Source organism: Hemitrygon akajei, chromosome 1 (genome assembly GCF_048418815.1).
Source record: "Hemitrygon akajei chromosome 1, sHemAka1.3, whole genome shotgun sequence".
In the NCBI taxonomy this organism is placed as follows: domain Eukaryota; kingdom Metazoa; phylum Chordata; class Chondrichthyes; order Myliobatiformes; family Dasyatidae; genus Hemitrygon; species Hemitrygon akajei.
The window spans coordinates 133,492,136-133,497,741 of NC_133124.1; positions in this window are offsets into that span (position 1 = coordinate 133,492,136).

A 5,606-nucleotide genomic window follows, 5' to 3' on the forward strand; every position below is an offset into this window, starting at 1 on the left:
CTGTCTGGCCTGTTGTGTTCCACCAGCATTTTGTGTGTATTGCTGGAATTTGAGGTGTTGCTCCTCCATCCTGAAAGAGGACTCATCGTGGTAATAGAGGAGGCCAGAATGGGAAATGGGGATAGGATCTAAAATGGTTAGTCACCAGGAAATTCTGCTTTTGACTTCAGAGTGTGCTGTGAAGGTATTGCCATCTGCACACTAAAGCTCCATAATGGTGGTGGTGCAGGCCCAAACTGGTGAAAGTTGAGAAGCCTATTGCCCATTCTATACTCGATTGGAATTCCCTGTGGCAGGGCCTGACCAATGAGGTGAAGGATGGTGCAATAAAGATGGCAAATATGGTGAGTGCAATAATATAGACCTGTTTGGCTTCTGTATTGACAGTGAAGGGTCCGATTCGCACCACTATTGCTGAATACAGCGATTGACATGCCATCATACAGAATTTGTAATTACTTGTCAGGGCAAAGTAAAGTATACTATACTTGACTGTATACACCAGAGGGCTTGGTGCTCTACCATATTAAATGCTGTTTTCAAATCTATGAAAGTCAGGTAGAAGGGTATCCTTTGCTCACAACATTTTTCCTGCAATTGGTGTGCTGTGAAGACTGGTACTACTAGATAACCTTGTGGTGCAACAGTAGCGTGCAGAACAGCGACTCTGAATGCACAACGTGTCAGACCTTGAAGTGGATGGGCTACAGCAGCAGAAGACCATGAACATACGTTCCCTGGTCACTTTGTTAGGCATATAAAGTGGGTAGCTAAATATCTATATACTGTATATATAAATATATATAGTGGATTCTAGTTAATTGCAGTTGCTACTTATTAGGACCGTCCACTAAGGAGCAAAAAATAATTGAGGATAGCTGGGATTCCCTTCATTTATTTGGGACACTATGCTGCTTATTTGGAACAGGAGACTGTTGCTGAAAAGTTTCTAACTCGCACTAGTCACATACACTTGTGTGGGCGTTTTTTAAGTGAACAGTTTTTAAGTAGCATCAGTTGTGTGTGTTTGTGTTCAAAAAGCAGTGATTTTTGTCTCTGATAATTGATGATAAATAAGCAATAAGACAATTCAAAAATCTTTTCCTTGCTGTAGTTTCAAGCATTCAGGTTTAGAGATGCCAGAAACGGCCAAGAGTGAAAATGAAACAACTTCACTACTTTGATAAGGTAAGAACTATGAAGAATGTGAAGTTATCAAGAACCACCTTGAATACCACATTTTAAATGAAGATTTGGAGGATGGAGTCAGCTAAAGCATTGTGTGAAGGCAGATCATTAACTACGCTAGTAGATAACTAGTTTGCGCTGATTTTGTTTATTTACTGTGAATCAAAGGAACATGACAGAGCACACGGCATGCATTCCTTCATCGTTAACAATAAGGAACTAATACATAATCTTAAAGTACTGTCGTAGCATTGGCAGTGTTCTAATTTTTGTGCTGTCTTTCAGTGTAATACGTAATTTGTTACTCACTTAATCTGTAGTTTGTCTTTTTTATAACTTTTTAACTACTGCCATGACATTTCGGCAAATTGCAGCAGCTGCTTAATTAGGCCAAAATACACTGCTACCGATGTGTCCCAATTAACCGGAGTGTGTGTGTGTGTGTGTGTGTGTGTGTGTGTGTGTGTGTGTGTGTGTGTGTGTGTGTGTGTGTGTGTGTGTGTGTGTGTGTGTGTGTGTGTGTGTGTACAAATTAGTGCCACCAAATAACAGACAGTACACTGCATATGATTACAGGAATTATATTTATGAATCTTAACTTAACTAAAGGGTTAGTAAAGAATAACAAAAAGAAAAAGGCCCATTCTAATTCAACAGTCAATTATGCACAAATTGGAGCTCTTATTGAACTTCTCTGTCACTCACGCGCTGAGCCCTCGGTCAACATGAACGCCCACACCACCTTCCGAACGTCGCTCGCAATCCATCTCGAACAAACAGGTCTCCCATTGGACCGTATGCTACAATTGGTTCTCACCAGCATCTTCTCTCTTCATCTCCTTTCAAACGAAAACTCCAAGCTCAACCTTAGTGTCCCTCACCAAGAAAACCTGCTGCTAATTGGATGGCACACATTCCACATCATCCCTCATCTTCAACAATAACGCAAACAGGCTGACAGCTCTTACAGAGCTGCTAAATGAAATACCTACAGAATAACAGTATAGATGAGAGCCAGGGCATTACACTCTCCCCCCACCCCACCACAAATAGTCATGTCCTCATGACTTTGAAATAATTGGTCATCCCGTCATTAATAACACTGTTTTAAAAGAATTTCATGATGTCAGAATCTCCTGTACATTTGTGAATCTGTATCTCACTAGGGGGATAGTCGCCAGCCTCTGTTTCCCTGGTGCTACATAGGCCAGCCTATCTGGGAGTCTCCTGACTCTTTGAGACCTCCTTATCCCATCATCTACATCTTCAGTTTCAGACATTCCTTGGGATACTTCCGGCAACTCAGATCCCTGACCTCAGTCACCCGGATGCTGTGGTGAGTGCTCTTGGAACAACCCACATCGAACTCGTCAGTAGAAAAGACATCTTCCAGCTTCAACATTTTCTCTATCAACCTCTTCTTCCAACCTCCAGGTACCGGGGAGTCCCCAAAGCTGAATGACACGGCAGCCATCTTTCCTCTTTCCGGAGAGAGCTTCTCCCTGGCTTGTCTCACAGGGGGACTGGACATTACCGTCACCAGGAAGAGGTGCGCTATTGGCATCCCCCGCCTGAGGGTGATCTCCCGCTCCAAAGTGTTCCTGACACTCACTGTCATCTGGTTCACCTGTATAACCGAGGGCTTCTGCAGTTCGGGCCTCACCAGTACCCCAGCAGGTAAGCACGACTCCTCTTCGTGGTCTTCCGGAGCATCCAACAAGAGGGCCTCGATGTCAGGCATTCCGGGGAATTTGGGGTTTCCCATCACTCTCACAATTTCCCCAGGCCATAACACAACTGGTTTTGACTGGGCGAACCACACAGTCCCTCGTTTATGCTCGTCATCCAGCCCAGCGAGGCTACACACTTCCTCAAAAGCAGCTCAGAACAACGTTTTCAGAAAGCTCTCTCCAACTTCCTCCTTGCAGACTCCTCAGAATGGGAGTATTCGTCCCCACAAGAATTGAAGCTTCATCCTTCTCAACTGGTTCCAGGCAAACCAGCACTAATGTATCCAGGACCTCAGCTACTCCCACATCTACCTCCGAAACCTCTAGCTTCAATTACAAGTAATCATCTTACGGATAGTCGTACGTACTAAGACCCCAGATCTCTAGCGCATTGAGTGGCGTCAATGCTAAATGCGTCAAATACCGGTTGTAAAACGAACAGTGCAGTAGAGTAACCTGAGAGCTGGTGGCAATTATGGGTCTAGAATAAATACCTTCAATCTGTAGCACTACACTGGAGCATGGCCCCACTAAGCCTTCATGAATAGGATATTTTGCTTTAGGGTGTTCCTTTATATATTGCTGGGAACGTGTTTCCCCAGCGATGCCAGGCCATCCCCTTCACTGGGTCTCTCTGCTTAGTACCTGGGGGCTCACTCTCTGAGGGTTTTCCCGCCCTTCACACTCTTTTCCCTGATGTGTCCCTCTTCACTACAGTTATAACAGACAATACCGGTCGCTCCTCTTCTCGCTGGACCCCATTCACTTGCAGCCCTCGGGTTAGTCTGTCCCCTCAGGGAGTCCAACTCCCTGTTGGCTTCATCGTGTAGAGTGGCTGCACCTGTTAAAAACAACTGGGACATCACAGTGCTAAACACTGCCACGAGCTCCTTTACCGCTCTCTGAAATGGGTTATCAGCAGTCACCTCAGCCAAGGGGACTCCTCGCTGACGGAGGCCTCCCTCACCGCCATCGCATTATTATTAAAGCTATTATTAATGCTTTTTGAGACAGTGATTTAGATGCATATCGTATTTTTTACTGAGTTAAGTATTGTATGTAATTAGTTTTGCTACAACAAGTGTATGGGACATTGGAAAAAAAGTTGAATTTCCCCATGGGGATGAATAAAGTATCTATCTATCTATCTATCTATCTATCTATCTATCTATCTATCTATCTATCTATCTATCTATCTATCTATCTATCATTCTCCTCCTCTCTTACTTCTCTGATCAGCTCAACAAACGAGGGAAGGAGGCACATCTTACAAGACATTCGGAGACCCCAAGCAATCAGCCTGGGCACCTTTTGCCACTTGGCCCATTCTTAACTGATACACCTCAGCCGTTTGAATGGCCAATTACGCCTCAAGCAACTCAGCTGCCTCGTTAGCCAGAAAATGTAGGTGTAAGTTTCGCCCCCTTCTCCTGAAACATGTTCTGAAACCCCATCATATGCTCCTTTGGGCTTCCCGTCACACCAAACCCATTTTCTAGTGCTTGCATGTAGCCCTCAGAAGTAGCAAGAGGTTCTGTGCCTTTACGGACCTCACTATGTCAGCAGCCGGGCCCTTCAAACTTTTAACCAATCACTGTTTTTTTACGTCATCAGAGCACTGCCACTCATCAGCATCTGAGAGGTCTGCTCTGTGCAAGTCTCATACTCCTCTTCCCCCTCGGGGGTGGGCTTCACCCCTGAGAACATTCGCAGCTCTCGATAGCTAGGACCCTCTGCCTGTGCACTGGGCCATTTATTCACCAGAGAGGTAAGGGCTGTTACCAACTCAGAATTCTCACTCCTCACTCATTAGACATTTCAAATCTGACCACTCCTTCCCCTTGCTCCAGAGAAACGAGAGTGACCTGTCTTTGAAGTCTCCGCCCCCAACTACAGGAGGTTCAGCTTGCAATTCAGCCCGCTCACCTACACTCCCCTCCTCCCAGAAAGTATGGACAGCCCATGGCCCCTCCTCTCCCGGCACCCCAACAGTACCAGGCAGTCCAACTGCCATTACGTCAGCGATAGTCTGAACTAGAACAAAGTCCTTGCCCGCCATTTTATCAAAATTCTGCTCAACCCCTGCAGCGTCCATAACCACATATCGTAATCACTTTACCGAACAATAGTTTAATGTGGACTTAAACACTCAACCCACTGTTTAGGGCAATCACAGAGAATCCAACAAAATCGATCCCGAAAACCCCCCCTGAATAAAGCACCTGGTTTCCTTTGCTGCGTAAGTCTAGGGAAGAAACTCTCAAGTCCCGCCAAACTCATGCGATTGAGACAGCTCGTTCCACCCAAAACCCCAGCTTGTGTGGCTGCTGTGTGATTTGCTACCGTTACACATTAGTGCTATGAAATAACAGACAGTACACTGCATATGATTAAAGGAATTATATTTATGAATCTTAACTTAATTAAAGGCTTATAAAAAAAAACAAAAAGAAAAGGGCCCATTCTAACCAAACAGTCAAATGTGCACAAATTGGAGCTCATCTTGAACTTCTCTGTCACTCATGAGCTGGGCCCTTGGTCAACATGAACGCCCACACCACCTTCTGAATGTCGCTCGCAATCCATCTCGAACAAACAGGTCTCCCACCACATCGTATGGTATGACCGGTTCTCCCCAGCATCTTCTCTCTTCATCACCCGCTAAAAAAAAAGACTCAGACCAACCTT